The 23264-nt window shown below is 48.4% G+C and overlaps 1 long non-coding RNA gene across 4 annotated transcripts in view; it reads left to right on the top strand.

Annotated features, from left to right (window-relative positions):
• LOC129385012 (uncharacterized) overlaps positions 1 to 23264 on the top strand; it is a 159485-nt gene that overhangs the window by 78377 nt on the left and 57844 nt on the right. For 3 of the 4 annotated variants that reach the window (XR_011894754.1, XR_011894755.1, XR_011894753.1), the window contains exon 2: positions 8518 to 8654. The exons of the other annotated variant lie outside the window; for it this stretch is intronic. This is a non-coding gene — a long non-coding RNA (uncharacterized lncRNA). The remainder of the gene's footprint in view (positions 1 to 8517; positions 8655 to 23264) is intronic. 4 annotated transcript variants of the gene reach the window in all.

Genomic DNA, 23264 nt, shown 5'->3' with positions numbered 1-23264 from the left:
CATTGATGAGCCCGTTAATCAACCCCAAGGTGTCAAAATTATCCTGGTAGTCCGCCACTTTGGCGTGCTTCAGAATCAGATCTTGACTGTGGGAAGTAATACTGAAGGTCTAATTTTTCAATTGAACTCTTTGTGCGTGGTAATCTTGCAGTATGACTCATGTCGCAGCCCTTTCTATTAACCTTAAAGTCTCCGCCCGTCTTTTTCTTGGTCACAAAATTGTGATTAAGTATGTGTCCGAAAAGGTGACGCGCCATGTCCCACACGTGTGTCACACTGCAATTAGGATCAGGATCGAATTTCTTCATCGCGATTCCCTCATTAGCGCAAACTGCGGAAGAGAGCCAATCGCAGTTGAGAAATTCGTTCGCGATCGAAAATGGACGTTTGACACTAGTGTATTGCAAGCGCACATCATGGAACAAAACAGGTCTGCTGTTATCGCGTAAACTAAATGGAACCATAATTTCTCTCCTTTTCTACAAATGTAAAAAATAAGTGCTCATAGCAAATGCGATCGACGCCACCAGTTTCTGACTTAGCGCTGAACATTTATCCCGGCGCAAAAACATTTCCGCTAAATTATCGGTGTGCTTATAATAATTTAAAGGACGAAGTGTTACATAAAAGTTGTCGAGTATCTAAAAAAAAAATAATAGGTTGGGATGGGTCATACGATCAGCTCCACTAATTACCAAACTACACTAATTTCAGTTAGTTCGATTATTGCCAATCGTTTATCAAGTGTATTCAAGAGCTCCATCTTAAACAGTATATACCAGTTGATTGCAACGAACTGAAGTTGTGGATAATGTACGTACGATTGTATATTATGTATTTGTGCTGACAGAAACGTGGTTTTAGACTACGTTGCTCAATGTCTTTTTAAATTGTGACCTAGTAGGTTATAAGGCTGTGACTGCTTTCTGAATTTTCTTGGCTAAGTTCATACGATGTCCATCTTATTTAACATTCAGGTGGCATTGGCTTTCTTGTTCTACCAATGTATTGTTTGTGGCAGAACAAATATTTCATCGTGTAAATGACAGAGCAAGTAAAGCAGTATTTGATCCCTGCCCGGCTGCGGTATAGACCAGTGGTTATGACATTACGCTGCTGAGCTCCACGTCGTAGTTTCGATCCTGGCTACGGCGGTGGCACACCAACGAAGGTGGAATACAAATATGCTCAGGCGTCGTGCACGTTAAAGTACCGCAGGTAGTCAAGATCATTCCGGAACTTCTCATTAATGCGTGACAATCAGCATACCGTGGTCTTATCATACAAAACGACTGGGTGTTGCTTTCTGTGGAAAAATAATTTTCAGCGCTTTTATACTTAGTGTCATTTTGCAGGTGAATAAAATCTACCCACCTTAATATCTGGTCCACAAGTTGACTACACTCCAATCAACAGGTATAAACAGACAAAGCATAGGAGTTCACTGTGACATGTTTATTAAATCAGTGCCTATCGTAAACAATTTAATATTTTGAAAGTGTATATGCTTGGCTAATCGTATGGTGTATTTCTTTTCAGAGCACACATGCACCACGTTCCCATCGTCTAGTGTTTCCGCATAACAAGTATAGCCTGTTTTCGATGTTGGCCAGCAAAATGAATTAGAAATAAATTTATTGAGACCTCGATCAAAAATGTATTCATGTGTTGTTTTCGTTGTTATCAAATTGAATGTTTGTTTTGCATAAGAATACACTAAAAATGGGTCTTGAAATAAAGGACTACAAAAAATAGCTTGAAAGGGTCCAACGCACAACTGTGCCTGGATGGAACATGTAAAATTTCATTGATTGAGCGTTGTAGTCCATTTTCAAATCTATAATTTTTATGTTGCATCGGACTTTACATTTCAGCAAAATACTATGTTTATTCCATGCGAATCCCATATGAAATCAACGCAATAACTGGTAAATTAAATTACAACGCTTCCACGGTGACCACTTTTTGATAATGATCAATGTGTCTACAATGATAGGTCCATGATATTTCGACTGAAGTTTTTTCATTGATGAACAAGGCATCAACGGAATTTCTGCTAGAATCGTAAGGGGGGTCACGGGGCTTTTTATACGCAAACATATAGCCCCCTCATTGAGTATCAATTGGACGGCGCCATCTTGAATTCGGAGGAAGCGTACTGTTACGCCATGTTTGACTTGTTCAACATTTGTTTCAGTACTGTTCTTTTTGATTTCCACTTAGGATAGGAATAACTTTAATAAAGTGCCGGCAAACGACGATTTAACGAGTCGTGACGCTGGCCAAGCGTCGACCCGGGGTTATACTCTACTCTGCACTAGCCCCGTTGGGCCCGTTTGTAGTGGGTCACGAGGCTTGTGCTTTTCGAGCGCACCCCGGGCCTGCTGGACGGCCCATAGTTGTGAGTCCTTGTCTGTAGACTGCAGTGCACTTTGAAGTTCTGGCGGGTAAGTCCTGGAGGTAGCTGCCGTCGGGAACCTGGCACAGTCCCACATGATGTGCCATTGGTCCGCCGGACCCGCTGCACAAACACCACACAGCCCACTCGGATAGAGCTCTGGGTGAAGCACGTGCAGCATTGCGGGGGCGAGGAGTGACGCGGTCTGTATTTGTCTTAGGATTACGGCCTCCTCCCGACTGAGTGCCGGGTGGGGAGGCGGCATTGTCCGTCGAGCTAAGCGGTAACACTTGGTTACTTCGGCATAACTAGTCAATCTGTCCTTGGTTTCGAACCACCACACGGAACGGTCACTCTCGGGGGCGCGGAAGGTAAGCGCTCGCGCCGCCGAATGGGCCGTCTCGTTGTGGTTCGGTGAGGAAGCACACTCGCCGGCGTGCGCCGGGAACCACTTGATACGGACGGTGCTGCCGCGGTCTTGAAATTGGAGCTTGCCGATGATGGCGGCCGCCGGCGCGCATATTCGCCCCTTGGCAAAATTGCGCACGGCATTCCTCGAGTCGCTGAGCACGGTGCGACACTCGGCCTCGGTGATCGCCAGAGCGATGGCAACCTCCTCAGCGTCTGTGGCGTTCGTGCACTGATTATGTATATTTAGATCTTCTGTGGCGACATGACATGATCCATTGTTTTGTTTTTTTTTAATCATTTTTCCGAAAATAAGCAAGCAGGTACCGTCAGAGCTAGCCTCCAAGGATTAATTTCGGTCCGCGTAACAGCGCAGAAAAAAAGAATAAAAAATGAAACGGATCCCCCGCGCGCACGGGTTCGAATTTATATGCTGCGTCTGCTGAAGCCCGAACAAAAGCTGAGCCTGAACCGCGGATCAGGTGTCTCATTTCTCAAGTGTCTCAGGTGTCTCATCAGGTGTCTCACTTGGAAATCCTGGTCGTCATACTGAACAACCAACGCTTTGGTTTTGGGGCAAAATTCGAGAATTCGGAGTTTGACCTTCATTTTCCGTGTTATCAACCTCTTACTGTTTTTCATGAGTTTATCGGTCGAAAGTGATCTAGAGTTTGAAGGCAAGTGTTCATGACGAAAAATTATCTGGTCGGGAATTAACATAGTCAAACGAATAAGCGGACGCCTACCACAAACGTAAATGAATAGAAGAACACGGTTCGGCTCCCGTGCGGCAGCCAGAATGTCTTGTTCTTAATTTATCTTCGTTGGGGCGTCTGATTTTTCTTTCACAATAACGTAGTGTCTCGCTCTATTGACCCTTTAAGGCACCTTTTATTTTGAAGGTATCAGTCTAGCTAGCCTTTTTGCTTTTGTTTCGTTTACCAAGTTTTGAAGCTAATATCAACCGATGTAAAATTTACAAAAGCAGATCATTGGTGCGACTTCGACGACAGGCATCAATTTCAGAACATCTGTTAGGACACGCGCGGGTAATGGCTGGGAAATTATTGCAAGATAGCAACCAGGGTCTGAGCAAAGATGGACACAGGGCGAGCGTCTGTACTACTTTGTTACTTCGCGTGGGAGTTTAGAATGTTCGCTTTGCCTCCTACGTCATTAAGTGGCGTTCAATTGGCGCTTCCACCTCGCCGAGCAGACGATTGTTGACGAAAGCGGTGTGCCGGCCAATCAGGAGAGCTCAAGTGAACGTTCGGATAGCGAGATGCTTGCGCGATCTTGGCCCAGGACTCCGAATTTTACTTTGATGGTGCCTTTCAAGCAAAAGAACAAAAGCACCAAAACTAGTTATCTTAAAATGTGATAGCGCGTTCATTATGAAGGGTGCCGAAAGGAGTTGCAGTCGCGCAGCCCAATCAGTGTAACTGAACCTCGCCGTTACAGACGTTGGCTGGCACCACACCTCTCACCTCGTGGCGCCGAGTGAGTTTATAGCCACTGCAGTCAACAGTATTGTGTTCGACCTGCCTCTTCGTTCGTACCGTACTTATTTCCATGCGGTGCTTGTGATGCGCTTCCAAAAACTTTGACCCGTGCGTGTGTACCCATTAACCTTCGTCGAAGTTCGCTTTGCCGCAATTAAGTGTGCTGTTGAGCTAAGGCTCCCTCAGAGGGTCTAATACCTCGCGGCTAAGTGTATGACTCAGCGGCATACAGGATTGTGTGTTTTTCTCTTAAAATTGTTGAAAAAGGATTTCGCTCTTACGACTGCGCTCCACCGTGCCCAAATTTCCTGTAAAAATTGAATTTTATGGTCCGGGTCGTTCAATATAACATTTGGCACTATTACTTAAATGGTCTGTAAAAAAAAAATTGAATTTGCTTTAATATGCGGTCTTCGCAGTATTATGTTTAGAACATGGCAGTCATGCCACTTCCGTTGTCTGCGATTCGAGAAAGCATAACCTTCGAGATAGGATTCCGTTAATCCCTCGGGTGTGCATCTCTGAAACACCGATGAAGGCTACTTGGCATGTGTTTTTTATTGGTTTTTTTTTTTTTTTTCAAAGAAAACCAGTCAGGCAACACTGCCAATTGGTACATTATACTATTTGTACCACAACATGCGATCTTGCTGCAAAGTTGGTGCAATAACACAGCAGCCGTACGCGCAATTTTTTTCCCCACGGTTTTAATAAAAACACGCATGTCCTTGTATATACCGAGCTGCACATCAGGATATGAGGAACGCCGTGGCGGAGGGCTCCGAATGAGTGGTGTCCAAAACCAGACGTCTATGACGTTTTGCGGGTTCCCGCATTCATTTCCGCCGCATGCAACCAGCAAAAAGCATAGCATTTGAGATCTGCATTTCTTATGCAGAGGGCGCCAACACTCGGGCTGTGTACAGTATACAGGATCCTCTCTGCAATTTACAGAGGGCACTGTAAACTGTGATGGACTCTCTCTCTACAGTCTACGGGACCCTCTCTGGAATTTAGCCGCCGCCGGTTTTATAAACCTGGGCCGCCAGAAGTCTAACGCGTAACCTTGTGGTCGGCTGGAAAAAAACATGGCCACTAATTTGGTCGCCGGTTTGACCGCGGCAGGTCGCATGGTGTGCTGAAAGCTGACGACCAATGCGCAGAATCCATGGCACAGTAAAATAATTTACACCCTTAAAAGTGAAAAAGGGTGTAAATGTGTCTATAACTCACATCCTTAGGGTGTCAGTTGCATAACACGCCAAGGGTGTCAGTTGCATAAACCACACACTAAGTTTGTCAGCCATAGACACATTTACAACCTTTTTTAACCTTTAAGGGTGTAAATTATTTTAGTGAGTGGTGGCGAGACACCACTTCTAAGGAGCACAAGTAAAAAAATAAAGGCTCAAATTCCCAAATCTTTGCGTTCGTAAATGCTCTCTGCCATTGGCTGGCCGCCTTTTATACTATTATGGCACTTGGAATCCGTAGGTTCTGTATTTTGAACATGTGATGGCAAAGATAGAGTTCACCAACTTGGGAATAAAAAAAATGGATGCGTTCTCTATAAAATTTACGAAAACAAAATAGAGTGCATTATGATATATAGCCAGTTGTCTACTGTTCCACGGGGAGCGGAGCTCACGCAAAATAAAGGTGACAAATAACCTTGTTAATATCTCTGCATTAATTTTACTTGTCGCAAACAGACTGGGCGACGAGAAAGAAAAAAGTATACAAGCGAAATTGTAAACAATGCTTGCATGCCAGAGAGACAACGTGTTGTATATTATCAGGTAAGGAGTTTGCCGTATCAAACGCGCGGACTGCAAGAATTAACTCTGATATTTGTGAACTCCTCAAATAGTAGGCCGCATGCTTTCTTTCCTGAGTATGTATGCGCCTTTGACGCCATTTCCTATTTCCTCAGCATAAACCGAAAAAAAAAAAAAAAACACTGACCAAGGCACACCTGCTGGGCCTCTGGCCAGGCTAACGAGATGAGCCAAGGCGCTATAGTTCTATTCATGTGCGGTTGTTAGCTACACGTCCGCAGACGCGCTTGTAATATTCAGGCCCTGTTGCCTTTTTCACTGTCAGCCGTGTACTGTGTCTTTTCTCCTTTGGTCTATACATAGTATAACATACTATATAGAGCACATTTATGGCATTGCATGAGTAGTTTACGGCACTAAAGAGATGCGCTGGTTGAGTGGCAACACTAAATGGTACAGATAGCTCCATAAATAAATGACTGAGGTGGTTTGACATGGGTGAAGAATAAGAAATGAGGTATTTAAGTTTTTGAATGCACGTGAGCCCAGTTTTGTTCTACGAGTACTGTAACGAATGTATGTCTACGCTAAAAAATTGTAAGTCCCAATAAACAAAGGCCCATATTCGTGAAAAAAATTATTCTTACGCGAAAACTTTTCGTAAGACCGCATGCCAGTCAATCGTTAGGCCGGACATTTTATTAGCCAAGGAGGCCTGCCAATAGCACGCATCGCTTATGGACGAAAAGCTTTGTGAATTTGGCCTCAGTTCATATGGTGAGGCCGACGCCTTTGAATGCCGAAAACACAATTCAATGCGGATGTGCAACATGTTACGCACGTGCAGGTACCCTTATCTTGCACATATGCATTCGCTCATATGTCCGCTATGACGATTGACTGGCACGCAGTCTTATGAAAAGTTATTTCATTCATTCGTTCATTCATTCTGCATGCAAGAGCTGCCCTGTTTATTTTCACGCCTTGTATTCTTCAACTATAGACTTTCATGTTCATACATGTGTGCATGATGTTCCGCGTTGTCTGTAGAGTATACACTCGTATGTTGATGTGGGCTTTATTTGCACTGCAGGGAATGAAGCTTGACGTATATACATGCCTATGTGTGCCATAAAGGCAAAAGAAGGGTGCTAGCAATTACTGCTTGATTACAGACCGGTGGTTGGCGGATAGCCTATTTGTTCCGAACCACCTGCTGTTTTATCTTGCCGCCCAATATAGCGATTCTTTCTTGGAGCGATTATCGAGACTGGCGACTTCAAACACCTCATTGTCCAAGCTATAAATATGCCAGTCTGTTTTTTTTTTTTTAGTTTTATCAAAGAAAAAAAATTCACCAGGAAACTTAAGACTGCTTACGTATGGGAATGCGAAAGCGTTCTAGTCCCTTATGTGAAATGTGTTCGATTGATGTTTTCGACATGCGTTAAAAGTTCCTTCTGCTGGTTCAGGGTGCGTGCTTGCCTATACGATGGCCACAGACCGTAAACAATCGGGCCATTTTGCTGCAGAACGATAAATTTTATACACTCAATTTATGCGCTCACGACGTGTCGTCGAGAGTCTGTCGCAGTAGACACAACACCGATATGAAATCCGAATAGCAACTGACACGCCCGAGACAGCGCGCTCATTTAATACGCTCATGGCCTTTTGCCACCTCCTCCCCATTGGTTGCGCCGTCACGTGCCCAATTACTCACGCACTAGGCCACGCCTTTAGTCAGCCAGATGGCTGAGACGTGAGGTGTGCAATGACGCACTTTTAGTTAGCGAGAACCGTAGAGCCTCCGTGACGTCAGAGGAGCGTGCTCGTCTCGCACCTCGGAGGCTCGGGTTCGATTCCCATCCAGAATGAAGCGTACCAAATTTTCTTTTCAAAGCCATTAATTTACTTCGTTCACAGTAACCTGCCTGAGAAATTTGACGGCAATACGAACATTTTTGGGGTGTTTTGACTTTTTGCGCCGTCGGCCATTTTTGGTGCCATCTTTCGGTCACGCCGCCGACGACAACGCCGGATTTTCTCGTAATGAGGCATATAATGCTTTCGCATTAAATAAGAAAAATAAATCTTCAACTGCTTGCTAGACATGCAGGTGAAGTTTGTACTTATCTTTATACTTTTCGTATACTCCACGAGTGACGAAATGTGCAGTGCATTGACGTGTTATGTCATAACAACGTTCAATTTCATACGAAAGATGCATGTATCTATTGAGACGTGAGCACAGAAATATTGAAGAATTAGTTAGATTGGGTACCATACAAAAGTGGGATCGGATTTCTGCATCGACCTATCACTCGACTAAGTTTAATAATATACGAGGGCGAATCAGAAAGTCTTTGCCCCTATTTCTCTTTTAGCCAAATTATGGCTGCAAATGCGAAGTCAACATATCCATTCCCAGAGGTGGACCTTCCTCGGACCGGCCCGGCCTTATCTGCTGGTAGCTCCGCGGCACGGCGCTGCTGTCAGTTGAAGATGGCGGTTGGGCTTCTCACGTTCACGGCGCAGCAACGGACGAACGCCCATCAAAATCTACAGGTAAATGCAGCCCACGTACGGGGAAAGGTGTCCCGCTTTGCAAAGTGTGATGTGGTCGTGCTGTGAGTTCACAGAAGGCCGCAAAGAACTGCACAACAATGAGCGTTCGGGGAGGCCGCGTGCGTCACTGACGGACGACAAGATTCCTCAAATTTAGTGCTGCAATGGGACAAATGGGGAGGGGGGGGGGGGGGTCTGAACCGGTGTGGGGAACTATACATGTGGAAGAATAGCGTAAGGTACGTAGAATAGTACGTATTTTTGTAATCACCTCTATGTACCTTATCTTGGCTAATAAAAAAATAGGGGCAAAAACTTTTTTTCATTTGCCCTCGTATATAATGACGTCGGCATTTGCCCTCGTATATAATCACGTCAGCCTATACCGCGGAGTGTGCCGCCGTAATTAACAATTCTTCCCGTTCGACCTACCTTTGCCCAACGCCGTATAGGTGAATACCGAGGCCGTCTCTCGTCAGTAGCTCACGACTGCTCGTTCTCATCGACGACGCGCGTTTCGCGAGCTCACGTACGTATGTATACACCGCGGCGGCCGCGCCATTGGATGAATTATTATTCGCGCTTATCCTTCCTCCCGCCGCGTCGGGATGGTCGGCCCGACGCGCTTCGCTCCGAATCTTCTTGAAGCGCCGCTGCGTCCCCTCCCCGCGATGCCGGCTACAGCGGCAACGGTGGGTACCGCTCGAGACACGCGCATGATGAATGGCTGTTCGAAACGTTTCCCGGGCCGGCTCTCGGCGGATGATAAAAGGACTCGCGGCTGCCGCGGGAGAGGGGGGCAGCTCTATGCGAGGAGGCGAGCGACTGCCCTGGAAAATGTTGCGCCGGTGTAGTAATAAGAAGGATAGAAAAAAATAAAAATACCAAAGGAAGTTCGTCGAAAACGAGGAAGAAAAAAAAAGCGGGGCCTGTGCGCTGTGCAGAGGACACAAAGCATGGCTGCACAGGCATGGAAGCCGTCGCGGGAGCAGAGAACCCCGCCGCTGCATACTCTGGTGGTCGTGCCTCCCCCCTCCCCTGGTCCCTAGTACACGTCCTCCTCCTCCACCTCGGTCACCTGGTGTCGAAGCTCCCTGACGAACGTTGGAGCCCTGTGTGACGGGAGCAGTTGTACCGGAGCGGTGCAGTGGCCGCACACTCACTTGGTCCCCGTATAATCCCTCCTCCAAACAAGATGCATCAATGTTCAACAGGCGGGCGAGCGTGAAAAAAAATGAACACGGAGCGTGGAAGTATAGGGAAGAAAAATAAAGGGAAGAAAAGGAGGAATAAAAAAGGGAGGAGAGTGCGTTCCCATCAACGCGGTCTTCTTTCAACGATGCTTCCTTTGTTACAGTTCCCGAATTTTGTGTCTGATTCGGTTTTCTCTGTGACGTGCTCGCGTACTCTTCGTGCATCTCCCAGTTCGGGGGAAAGAAAAAGGAGAGGACGGGTGTGAGTTCGCTCGCGGCTGAAGCGAGACTGGAGAGGGTGGGGGGCGAGGGGCAGGCTCGGGCTCTTATGAAAACCGCGAAGCAGGATTATGCTAACTGGCATTGTAGGGAGTATACGGCTGTGCACTCCGCGGCCAGAGGCAGAGGCGCTCGAAAATCGAAAGGCCCCGAGGTCCTCTCGACCCTCTTATAGCATTAGGCGCGCGCGCGCGCGCGCGCGAGCCAGAGGCAAACGGTGTGTGGACCTTGCGCAAACAGGGCTCGGCCGATCCGCGCTGACTGATTGCGCCAGGAGACTGGCGAGCTCGGCTTCTGACTTGCGTGTTTGTCCAAGTCGCGCGCCGACCGAGGCCGGCGGCGCCAGCTCTCTTTTCGGGGTTTTGTGTCGTTGTGCCGCTCGGAGCCGGAGCGACTCGTTCGTTCGTTCGTTGCGGTCAGCTGTGGAAACGGCTGCGCGCCCTCCACTCGCGATGCCTGCACAAACACGCGAACGAAGGTCAAGGCCCTCCCTCCCTCCCTCCACGAGGCCGTGCACGTCGGTTAAAGAGCGTATGCCAAGCATGGTCGTTGCTACCAGTGCGAAACAGCGGTTCCTTACTGGTGTGGCTGAATCAGAAGCCACGGGACGAATTATTTGAGTGATCTGTTGGGTTCGTGCACGATCATCGCCGGTTAGTATAAGCTCGCTCCTTCCGGTCTGTGGCACGACGTTGTGGATATCTTGCTGGGCCACGGGATTCGATTGAAACTGTAGACGTGTGCGTCAGTAGTTCGGATGTTTTATATCGGACAAGACAACCGATGTCTTCAGTATATACCTGGGCAGCGAGTTTCAAGGAGGGAAAAAGTAGAGAAGGAAAGGCAGGGAGGTTAACCAGTTTAGCGTAACCGGCTTGCTACCCTACACATGGGAGAGGGATGGGGGCGATGAAAGATGGGGAAGGGGGAGAGAGAGAGAGAGAGCACATAGCACAGCACACAAACATCGTCCGGTAGAGTCCATCAATCTGGCATTGTACGTGATAACACTGTCAGAGCCGCTTGTCCAATCCCGTCTCTTTCAAAAACTGAAGTAGTCCCTTCGTCGCCTTCACCTGCGATGTCTTCTGTCGGCGGCATGTGAAAATCGTGTCGAGGGACAATGGTCTAGTGTCAAGGTGCGCGAGAACGGATGCCAGGGACTGTCGCTGAACATTATATTCAGGACAGTCGCACAGAATGTGTTGCAGCGTCTCCTCGCAAAGACAGGCATTGCAGAGAGCGTTGTCGGCCATTCCAATGCGGAATGAGTAAGATTTCGTGAAAGCCACCCCTAACCATAAGCGATAAAGCAGAGTCGCCTCGCTTCGGCGGAGTCCAGTTGGCATATAGAGATGCATCAAAGAGGGCAGGTGGTATTGACGGTTGCTCTGGTTGGTCTGGCTGTTTGGTGTGCACCATGAAGAGAGCGTCATCTCCTGTGCAAGCACTCGAAGTCTGCTAGCTGCGTCGGATCGTGAAAGCGGTATGGCCTCTTCTTGTGCGTCTTCAAGAGCTGCCCGAGCGGCATTATCGGCGTCTTCGTTTCCAGTGACGCCGCAGTGACTTGGCAGCCACTGAAACGTCACGTGGTGTCCTTTCTCCTGTGATGTATGGAGTAGGCATCTAATATCGAATACGAGCTGTTCGAATGGCCCGCGACGCAGATCTGATAGTACAGATTGTAGGGCTGCCTTTGAGTCGCTGAAGATGGACCATTGTCGAGGTGGCTCCCGACTGACGAAACGGAGTGCAGCGCGAAGAGCAGCTAGTTCAGCAGATGTCGACGTTGTCGGGTGGTCAGTCCTGAAGCTGATGGTAATAGCTTTTGCTGGGAACACCACAGCACCGGACGAACACTGGGTGTTTGTGGAACCATCAGTATAAATGTGTTCACTGTCCGCGTACCTCTCGTGCAGAAGAAGCAGAGACAGTTGTTTGAGGACAGGCGACGACAGTTCAGACTTTTTTCCGATTCCTGGTACACTGAGATGTACTGTGGGGCTGATAAGACACCAAGGGGGTATCGATGGTTTAGATGCAGCGGTGAAGCCCGAGGGAAGTTTGTCGTTGTACTTGTTGATAGTTTTAGAGAATGATGATTGGTGCCTGTCTGAAGGTAGTGCTGCAAGGTGGTGATAGGGGGCACGTGCAAAATGTCTGATGTGCGTTCTCAGGGCTTCCACCGTAATGTGAGTTCGCATTGGATGGTCCCGAGCAATCGCAAGAGTCGCCTCTGTTGACGTACATCTGGGCAAACCAAGGCAGACTCTGAGTGCTTGAGCTTGTACTGCCTGCAGAACACGAATATTTGTCTTGCAGGTGTTGTTCAGTACAGGTAGACTGTATCTTAAAAAACCGAGAAAGAGAGCTCTGTAGAGTTTAAGCATTGCGTCTACTGACATCCCCCACGTCTTCAAGGTGGACAACAATAGTGATTAGGTAACCGTTGTTTCAGTGTAACTGCCATACGGTTCAGGAAGCGGTTGCGCCGCTTAAAAATTTTGTTGCTGCCTTACGCGAAAAGATGACGGCTTGTTGCGTTCTCCTGTCACTGGCGAGCTAACGGCGGACTTAGTTGTCGAAGTGGTTATTAGTATACTAGTTATACTAGTACTAGTATTAGTATTACTGTTAGTACTAGTATTAGTACTAGTGGTGGTAGTAGTAGTAGTAGTAGTAGTAGTAGTAGTAGTAGTAGTGTTGTTGTTGTTATAAATTATACCTGCGTTAAGTCGAAGAAAGCAGCCTCGTATCAAAGGTGTATTCCCATCTTCGACCAATAACGGCACAGGTATATGGTTTAAATGCTTATTTCAACATATTATTCCGCCCCGCTGTCCTGTATTATTTAAGGACACACGTGTAGTGCTGATGCAGTCAGTGGTGTTTACACCCCGCATAATGGTAGCGCCTCGCAAGAGATCCCGCATTACGTACTTCTTTTTCTGTCTTCCTTGGAGGTAAGCTTGGTATCGTAGCTGCTCCCGTATAATGGTACTGATTCACTTGAGCGCAGCAAATTTGCTGTCGCCTTCAAATCGTCCCTCAGCTGTCAGTCATAGTGGTAGCCAACTGAATTTAGTGCGTAAGGCATGAGCTGATGGCTCGCCAATAATTTTTCGAGTTGCAGGAGTAGATCGCGTTGCGCATTAAATAGCGTTTTCTGAAATACCGATTAACTTCCTTGGAAATGCCCACGGTAGACGAATCGCTCCAGCGTGACTCGTCACAAATCACCCAGCGCCGGTATAATGGAATAATTATTTTCGTTCGATTCTGTTATTTCATCCGTTGCTCATGACAGGCAAATCCTGAGGACTCTTTAAAAAATGCGTAATATTCAGTTGACTCTCAACAGACATGACATTGGGAGCAACGTAAGTCAAGAGAAACGCAACGCAATCTCTATAACGTCTTTTGCAAGGGGACAACGTAGCGAGAGCGCAGCTACAGGACCACTGACGAAGCACGATAAGGAAATGATTTGGAATAAAGTTGTTAAATTATTTCGGCCCGCACTCACTTCGCATGGATTTATTACGTATAACATGCTGGCTCATCAGGATGGGGTACTTTCATTTGGTATTATGCTATGTGACGTATATACTGAATAATTAATTTTCTCGTAAGAGAAGGTACCACGTGGACTTCGCAGCCGACCCCCTCCCCCCTCCCTCCCGCCATCTCGCTCTCACACATGTATATATTATTTTATTTTGATTCAGTGTGTCTTCGGTGCCTCGGTGACTACACATAGGCAACACTGTAGCAAAAACCTGGCGTGTATCTTTCACAATGAGTTAGGGAGAATGAAGCAAGCCAACCGCCATATTCATCTGGCAAAACTTCCCTACATCTTCCATTGTTTTACACAAATTATTTGTGTTCGTCACTGGCTAGTTTGTCACTCCTAACATAGCGAGCATCTTCCTTTTCACCTCTTTAAAAAGGCCCGTGCTATACCCTGTGGAAAATAGTGTGACGGTTGCATCGCTGTGCCTTCGTTGAGGCTTCACTCATATGCAAGCTGTGCCCTCGATCCTTCACTCATCCACTCTGATCCTCGTTAGGGAGCTAACGGTTTTCCATTTAGGCTCGAGCCTCGCCGGACAAACCCTTTCGAAGCTTGGCGGTCACAGCTGCCACCCTTCTTAGCCGCCCACGAGGACAGTTAGTTGAGGGGGACATCGGTAATTCGCCACGACTGACGCAGTCCGGGGAGCTCGGGATACACTTTGCGCACGCGGTGACTTCACCACGAGCAGCTGCAGCAGCAGCAACAACATCAGGATACCGGGGTGTACGCGAGTGCAGCGAACGTCTCGTTCCCGTCAGTTCCTGAGAAGTTGCGCTTACAACAAGCGTTGTTGGCCGCGTTGCAACGATTGAGTATACAGCGAAGAATGAGGAGAGAGAACGGGCGGCTCCTTCCTCCTTCTCTTTCGCAGAAGCCTGCGGTTCGCTGTTGGGCCGGGGTCTCCGAGGCCTGTTTTCTCTCGGCGACCGACGGATGGGGGTCTGGCCGGGATGCGTGCGCGCAACCCTGGATTTCCTCGAAAGGGAGCCACAGGCGGGGGACTATACCGTGGCAAGCAGACATGCAAGGCAGGAAGACGACGACGACGAGAAGAATGGAGCGTCGCCCGCAGCGCCCTCTTCGCTTCCCCTTCTGGTGGCCGCTATTCGCTCGGCTGCTGCGCACCGGTGTGTCCCTCTCCTGCACGCTGCAGCTCACCACCCCGCCTGGACGGCGGTGCCGAAGCGGCGGCGGCGGTGGATGTAGCGGCGGGCCGACCAACCGACCCACCTCTTCTTGTCTGCAGCCGGGGTTGGGAGAGAACGGCATCCGTCCAGTCCATTGGCCCATTCATCATCGCGAGACGCGCGAGCGGGGAGCAATTCATCCTGCAGGGGCGCGGACGCAGCTGATGCGCCTGCTCCTTACTTTTCTTGTGCTTCTTGTGGCGGCCGCGAGAATGGCTGGCACGGCATTCCCGCTGCACTGGGCCTTCCTGCGCTCTTGTCGGCGTCCTCGCCGCTCTCCGGGGATTATCATAATTATCGGCCAGCGGTGGGGGAAAGCTGCGCTGTTCCACTGAGACAGGCTATGCAGGCAGGCGCGCGGTCGAGGCGTGCGTGCTCGCGGCTTGTGAGGACGCCTCTCTTGTGCATGCGCGATGAGTGCGCTAATGACGGGGCGCTTTCTTTGTTTACCACGAAGAACCCCCCCCCCCCCCCCACCTCGTCCCCCATCTCCGAACCCAAACTTTTCCGTTTAGCCGCGTACGGCATATATTCAAGTTCGTTTCCTTGGGGCTCAGAGTTCGCTGTGAGGTCCCTTCGTCACCTGAGCATGCCGGTCGCGGGGATTCGAAGAAAACGCCCGTGGTTCTTACCCAGGTGCTCGCAAAAATGCCGTGCCTGCCGAGTTTTGCCGCTGAACGTGAAGGAGCTACCAATCAGGCGAATTATTCCGCGAGCTCTGCGGGCAGAGAGAGAGGGCTCACGACGCTTATGACTACTCAGGTACCCTCATGTACATGCGTGCGTATAGAGCATGCGGTTGTGTTGTTCATCACTGCTGCGTGTTCACGTTTTCAAGAGCTCGCCGTGAGTCAGAGTGATTGCTGGGCGGTTTATAGGCCCGCATGCTAAAAAAAAAAAAAAAGAAGAAGGCTGTGTGCCAGAATGAGCGTGAGTTCCTTTCTTCTCATGCTTTCTACGCGCGGTGCGCACAGACATACACACAAAAAAGGTAGTGGTAATAAATCACACGCTGTGAGTTTGAAGTAACCAATCAAAAGTTATGTGCAGTGGGTCAGCGTCGACGACGACGAATCGCAGCGCATGCTCACGCCAACCTCGTAAACATGGAATTTTGGTTTCTGAAGAAGTGAGCTCTATAATCTGATTTGTTCCTGGTTGTTGTCTGGCATTTATTACCAGAATGCATTTCTGGTTGGTTGACAGAAACATGTTTGTTTGATTGGAGAAATATGTGGGAAGCAGTGAGAGGTGGTTCAAGGTACATGGCAGATTTTCTGTCGAGTTTGTTGGGACGGTATATAGGGTAAGGGGTGTTACTATATAGTAAGGATGAGATGAGGGCGGTAACTTATGTCAAATTTGCAGAGCTTTTCTTTAGTGAGTGCCGTTTGCTCATTGGTCGGCCGCCTTCGCTAATACCTGGCACCTGCTTTTAAGAAACTTTCGTGCGTATCAACTTTTTGTGAATGCACGTGCTCTGAAGTTGCTATTCTTGAGACGCCCTTGCATGGTATCTCTGCAGCGATGATGTCGTTAAACAACGATGTTGCTTAGCACGCCATATAACCTGTTGTGGTCGATGATACCTTCCCGCTCGTTTTATACGGCCACGAACTGGTGACGCGGACGATACCTAACCACAACTCAGCTTTCGTTTAATTGGCGCACGTGCGAGGTGCGAGCGTGGTGTTTGTGCCTTAGAAGGCCCGCGACGTTCGGATACGCTACGGCACTTTGCGAGCACTGCGTACAGGCAGGTGTTCCGAGCATGTTTTTGCGCCTATGTAGAAGATTGATGCATCTCGCAACCATCACCGGTGCTCTGGTTCCTCGAGTCGGTATACGCGCTGGGTCGAGCGTCGCACTTGGCCAAGAGAAGTCGGCGGAGCGGCACGCCGGAACGGCGATGCATCTGGGCGCGCAGACAAAAGGACAGCGAGAAAAACACGTAGCCCCCCTTCATAACCTCCCCCCTTCCAAGCACCGGCACCGACGGGAAAAGAGCGTGCCGGCCGCAGCCGTTGCAGCGCGCCGTGGACCCCAAAAAGAAGCGTCGTCGGCGACATCGAAGGAAAACATCCGTTGCTATGACAACCTCGAAGACTAATCGATTTCGAGGTGGGGCGGGGGGAAAATTATTATGATTGTGTTGAAGGCCCTTTTCTTCTTGGCACGTTTTCCTCCTCTTTTCGTGTCCGTCTCCTTGGCCGCTTTTATTTTTGTTTCATCTTTTCGGCTCTCTTCGCCTTTCAACCGGGGATGAAATGCTGTCGAGAAAAAAAGCCCACGCGGACAACCAAACAGGCAGTGATGCAGCCATAGAACAGACGAGTGAAGAAAGAAAAAAGATGGAAAGGAAAGAAAGTATCAAAAGAAGCGAACAAGTGTGAGACGGCGAGCGAGGCGGGATTTTAGCTACACAGGCACCACCGAGAATTTTCTTTCTTGTGTGCCCCCACAGTTCATGCACACCGAAGGCTCTCGGCGCCGAAGCTAAACAGCAGGCAAACTTGGACGAGTGTCTCTTTCAAATAAAGTTTTCTTTCGATCGAGAGGCTTTTATCGCTGCTTACGAGTTTTCATGGCTTGTCTTTTTCGATGGAATGCGTTCGTGCCCTCCTCGGACTCACCGTTTCTCCGCTGTTTTTCCTTTCTTTCCTTCTTTCTTTCTTTCTTTCTTTCTTTGCCCGCCTTCACACTTCAGTCTTTTCATTCACTGTGACTCGACTGTTGGATGGAACTTTTTGGGGCGTCGGATCAGCGGTGTCGCAACTCGAGTTTGTCGCGCTTGCTGTTTTGTATTCTCTTCGCTCGAACGTTTTCATCCCACATGCGTGCTTCAGGGCGAGGCCGTGGGAGGCACCACCGCTGGTGCCGCGATTAGCGTGGCGTTAATGGAAAACGCTCTTTTGTACCGCGGTGTAATTTGTTTTCTCGCAAGTTGGAAAAAGATACATTGATTATCTTTCTTTCTCTCTCTTTTTCACTCTGCATGGAGCCGCCAGGTCGACGACGACGTCTCGCCGCAGGAGTGCTTCGACGTCTGAGTTATGTTGCGTGCGAGCGCTTTGCGCTTCGCATTTTTGCAGGAGTTTTCCGATTGGAGAGCTCGGTGGTCTGTGCCAGAGGACCTTTGGGCTGTGGCACCAAGCGTGTCTGTGCTCATTCATTTAATCCTTTCAACTACCCTCCACCCTCTTCTTTTTTCTATCTCTCTTCTTTTTACTTCATGCAACATGGCAACATACTGTCTAAAACAAGCACCCATTAATATCATCTTCCGGTTCTGTTTTCATTCTGTCTCCTAATTGCATTTACGGCACTCAAAGGTGGAGGCACATTTGTGAACTGCTTTGATAGAGCTTTCTTTGAGTTCGTTGTTGCCCTTTATAATCGCATGCGGACTGTAGGTGAATGACTTAGAGAGCTGTTGCTCACTTCTGCGTGTTTATGTGCTCAATTTTCTTGTCTGTTTCATCTAGTTTCTTCTTCCATCCTTCAAAGCCTATACCCACTTTACTCAGTGTACAGGATAGACAGCTGGACCTTACTCTGGTTATCCAGCCTGTATTTTTCTCTTTCTCACTCTGTCTTTACTGGCACCTTACTCCATTATATAAGACCCCTTATGCTTTTGCGCGATACTTCTAATGATTCCAGTACAACATAAAGCTGCCAACAGCGTTATTAGACGTATACGTGTGTGTGTGTGTGTGTATTCATTGCAACATTTCTGCGTTTATATCGCCATGTTTTAAGTTGCACAGAGTGCTGAAGCGGGGTGCACCCTTGCATTGACAAAAAGACTAATAAGAAGAGCAGCCATAACGGCCTTAGTTCAAGACGCGCTGAAATGTGGACTTCCATTATGCGCACTTTCTTATTCTTGTCTTTGTAACGTATGTGGGTAAAGCTGGTGTAGTAGGCGCAATCTGGAGGCTGTCTGCGGAAAGGCAACGCACATGGCTGCACATGGATGTGTCTCAGCGGCTATACCGCGTTCTGTCACTGAGCACAATGTCGAGGATCCGATACTCGGACGCGGCCGTCACGTTCTAAATTCGAGAACGGTTGCATGTTTAAATTTAGGTTCTCATTACAGAACCAAAGTCAGTAGAAAAAAAAAAAGACTAACCCAGGACACTAGTTATAGTACGGCGACTCTCAACCCCACCGTCTTTGACGGTGACGGTCGTTGACTAATGAACGAGAAGAAAGGGGGTTAACAGAGGGACCCGATCTTCATTAACCATATCATAAGAAGCCAACAAACAGAGATGCCGAGGGCTACACAGGGGAAATTACTTGTACTTACTAATTGAAATAAATAAATTATAAATAAATGGAATTGAAAGTGGATGAAAAAACAACTTGAAACAGGTGGGGAATGATACCGCGTCTTAGCATTACGCGTGCGATGATCTACCAATTGAGCTACATTGGTAGAGCATCGCACGCGTAATGCTAAGACGCGGTATCATTCCCCACCTGCGGCAAGTTGTTTTTTCATCCACTTTCAATTCCATTCATTTATAATTTCTTTATATCATTTAATAAGTACAAGTAAATTCTCCTGTGTTGTCCTCGGTATCCTTGTTTGTTGGCTTCTTATGATCTCTGACTGATGTGATTTTAAATCACAAAGTATATAGACTGACTTACGTGACTTATGCCACAAAATATTGTGACGTCATTCGAAAACGCATCATGACCCCCTGACGCCGTCTTAGGCGCATGCAAACGGAAGTGCAAGGTCTGATGGGCATACCATTCAAAACTACAATGGCAACGGTGGGAAGTGTCATAGGCCTGAACAAATGCATGCAGCACTAGCACTACTATGGCGAATAAACGACGTTCCCATACTTGCGCCCAACACACGGTCGATTGCACCCGCCGTGGTTGCTCAGTGGCTATGGTGTTGGGCTGCTGAGCACGAAGTCGCGGGATCAAATCCCGGCCACGGCGGCCGCATTTCGATGGGGGCGAAATGCGAAAACACCCGTGTACTTAGATTTAGGTGCACGTTAAAAAACCCCAGGTGGTCGAAATTTCCGGAGCCCTCCACTACGGCGTGCCTCATAATCAGAAAGTGGTTTTGGCACGTAAAACCCCATAATTTATTATTATTTACGGTCGATTGAAAAGACTCATTCGTTTCCCTCGTTTCTCAATCGTACGTTACCATTAGCTCTAGCATTTCGACTTCAAGCTAGCAACGTAGCCCGAGACCTACTAGGTGAGCGCAAAAAGACACAACACGAAAGAAAAGAGGTGGACACAGTATACTTTCTTGGGTCGTGTACAAGGGACCTTATTATTATTATTTCTTTTTTTTGCGTATTGTGTACGTTCTGAGCTCGCTTACGATGCCAGATATATGCACAAACAAAACCCTCATTAAGTTCTTTTCATTCTACTTAGCCCAAGCCACCACCTTCCTTCCTTATCTCCAGCACGGACCTTGCTGAACGTATCCATCATCCGGAGGCAATAGTGCGTGCTTTTGCCGTACCTATATCCATTCGCATATGCTCGGGTATGCAGGGCAGGAGAAGGCGCCTTCGGCGCGTCATTGGCTGGGCAGATTCTTCCGTGACTAATGCTTTGTGTGGCACCCAGTGAGCAGAGAGGCACCCTGGGATCTGGACGGCGGTGCACGCGGGCAGGGGGGCGCTCCCACGCCGCCTCGTCTTGCGGGCCCTCCTCGGACGTTGCTGACCAATCGACCTTCCCCGCTTCTCGTGCCAATACCGAGGTCGTTAGTCAGCGGCGCGCTGTGCACAGTTCTTCGACACTCGCGGCGGCTTCTCGTCACAGCGGATCGAGCGCGCGGGGTTCTCTTCGCGCCGATCATCCGTTGGTCGTAAAAGGCCCCTTATTGACTGTCGACCATCGGACGTTGACAGGTCCGCTGGGGACATGATGCTCTGCATTATTGGGGAGGGGGGGGGGGGGGGGGCGAGGTGCTAAGCTTGACGCGTCAAGAATGCGCCTGCTTAGACGAGGAGGCGGTGACCGATGGTTTCAATTACTGCGGCACCCTCGTGCTTGAAGAGCTTTTGGGCAGCCTGCCAGTGCCTTTGACGTTGTCCATCTTTGTTGTCATTTACACGTTGTCATTCATGCGCGATACTTTATTCCTGAAAATGATCGAAGCACAACGAATGGGTTATTCGCTTTTTAATTTTCACCTTCGAAGTGAGCTTTTGCCTTTGTGGGGCAGGTTCTCTTAGATTTCATAGCCGCCTCCTCTCTCTTGCTCGTAAGCAAACATGTGTGTGGGAACTTGATGTGAGAGTAGCACACGCAGGACAGAATAAACGGATCTCCCGCTTTGACTAATTGATGTTATGTTCGTAACATATTATTTCTATATTGCTGTAATTTGGTTTCTTCTCCTGAAACATGCGTTCTCTCGATGCAATGATATCTTATGTTGGTTAACGCTGGGTGTCGTTTATTGTTCTTATTGTTCTATCATTTCGTTTTGTGAAAGCACTTCAGGTGATGCTGATAGAAGGATCGTAGTGCGAGCCGGTAACAGCAAGTAAACTGACTCCGCGATTGGCCCGCACCCCTTACAAAAGTGAGGGTGTCTCACACCGAAAGAAATCGTAGACATTCGAAATGCATTCTAAAGCGTTACAGAATGGTCTATGCCGGTGGTACTTTTCTTTTTGTGACCACGATGTGAAATTTACCGTAATATATACATATATATATATATATATATATATATATATATATATATATATATATATATATATATATATAAAGGAGTTGAGCACATGCTTCCCCGCGGGCGAGAAAGCCTGCAACGGACGCTACTCTATCTCGGGCACAAACCTCAAGTCTCCAGTTAAGCCATGGGTGAGGCAGCAGGGGCGATCTGCGCCCTATACGTAATCCGCGATTGTGCAATTTCAACAACTTTCAGTTTCACGGTTGTGTAAGGGCACTGTCGTGCTTTCCACGTGCGTCACGTCTGAAAAGGGGGCACGCAGCCGCGAAGTAGTCGCCAAAGTTGGGGATCGACGCTCGGCCGCATGGGTTCTGTTCTCGACCATGCAGTGGGCTCGAAAGGGCGCGCTTTGCGTCGCACTCCGGAGCTCTCGCGCGGCTTCGATCACGAGCACGGTGTCGTATACCACCCGGCGGCTCGAAGGAGTGCGGGGAGAGGGTTCGCGCGAGAGGCTGACCCCGCAGCGGCGGCTACGACGTTGGAAAGGCACTCTGCGAGACACAGAAGCGCGCTCTGCGCAATGGACCATTGATCGGGTCCTGAATAGCCCTCTAAGGTGCCTTCATTAAGGGAATCCCTTCGGCCGAGCTATATAGGCGCGCCCGTGCAGGCAGCTCAATCCGTCTCTCCCCATCTGAATCTGTCACGCGGGGATAAAGCAGCCGCGCGCGCGGACCACTTCCATTACCGGCCGTCCCCAAATTAATGCCGCGGCCGCGTCCCATGCATCCCCGACCTGCCTGCGTGGCCCGCCCGGCCAAGCGTTTGTATACACCTTCCTTCCTCCCGAAGCTTCTGAGCATGCACAGAGCCCCGGCCTGCGCCCGGCGGGTATACCGTATATCTGTATAGGCATTCTCGAAAGCACTCCTGACTTACATAGAGCGGTATACAGCTCTCGTGGCCGCGGTATCCATCCACCGTTGCGTCCATGGCGAGTCGTGTTCCAGACGGCTCGCGATACAGGACGTATGTATGGGCTCCTGGAGATGAATCGGAGATCCGTCATTCGAGGCGTAACTATACGTTTTGAAACGTGTGCGCATTCGTATACATTGGGAGGGGTTGTGCGCTGTGTGGAAATCTCAGTGCCGCGGACTTCTTGTCTTAGGAACCAGCGCATGTATTATAGTGAATCAGAATGTTTTGTTTTCTTCTTTTGTTGAAAGGAACCTTCACATACATTTAGTTTCAGTTTTAGTTTAGTATAATCATAATATTTTACACTTTCAGTGCTGGCAGCGGGCTACCGTTTACTTATTGCTTACTCACCTTCGTTGCTTGTTGTATAATGCGGGCGCTCATTGTTTACCCGCTGGCTGCGCACACTAATTATTTAGGCAAATGTTAAAGGATCCGGACATGAATTCACAAAAAGCTCTTAGGAATAATCACAACGTAAGAGCTTTTCAAGTGCTTTTCAAGATTCATGTACTATCTTAAAAATTTTATTGAACAATCCTCACGACCACAAAAGCGAGCGAACAGGTGACAACCTCTAATGTAAGCATATATGCACTAACGCAATATGATATTTCACGCGCCTTCTAGAAATGATAACGCGGTTGTTACCGAACGCTACACGTATTTACGTTTACTTTATCATCCTCAAGCAAACCAGCT

The sequence above is a fragment of the Dermacentor andersoni genome, chromosome 5 (assembly GCF_023375885.2).
Source record: "Dermacentor andersoni chromosome 5, qqDerAnde1_hic_scaffold, whole genome shotgun sequence".
Classification (NCBI taxonomy): Eukaryota; Metazoa; Arthropoda; class Arachnida; order Ixodida; family Ixodidae; genus Dermacentor; species Dermacentor andersoni.
The sequence above is the reverse complement of the archived record's forward strand: the minus strand, read 5'-3'. Positions and strand labels throughout refer to the sequence as shown.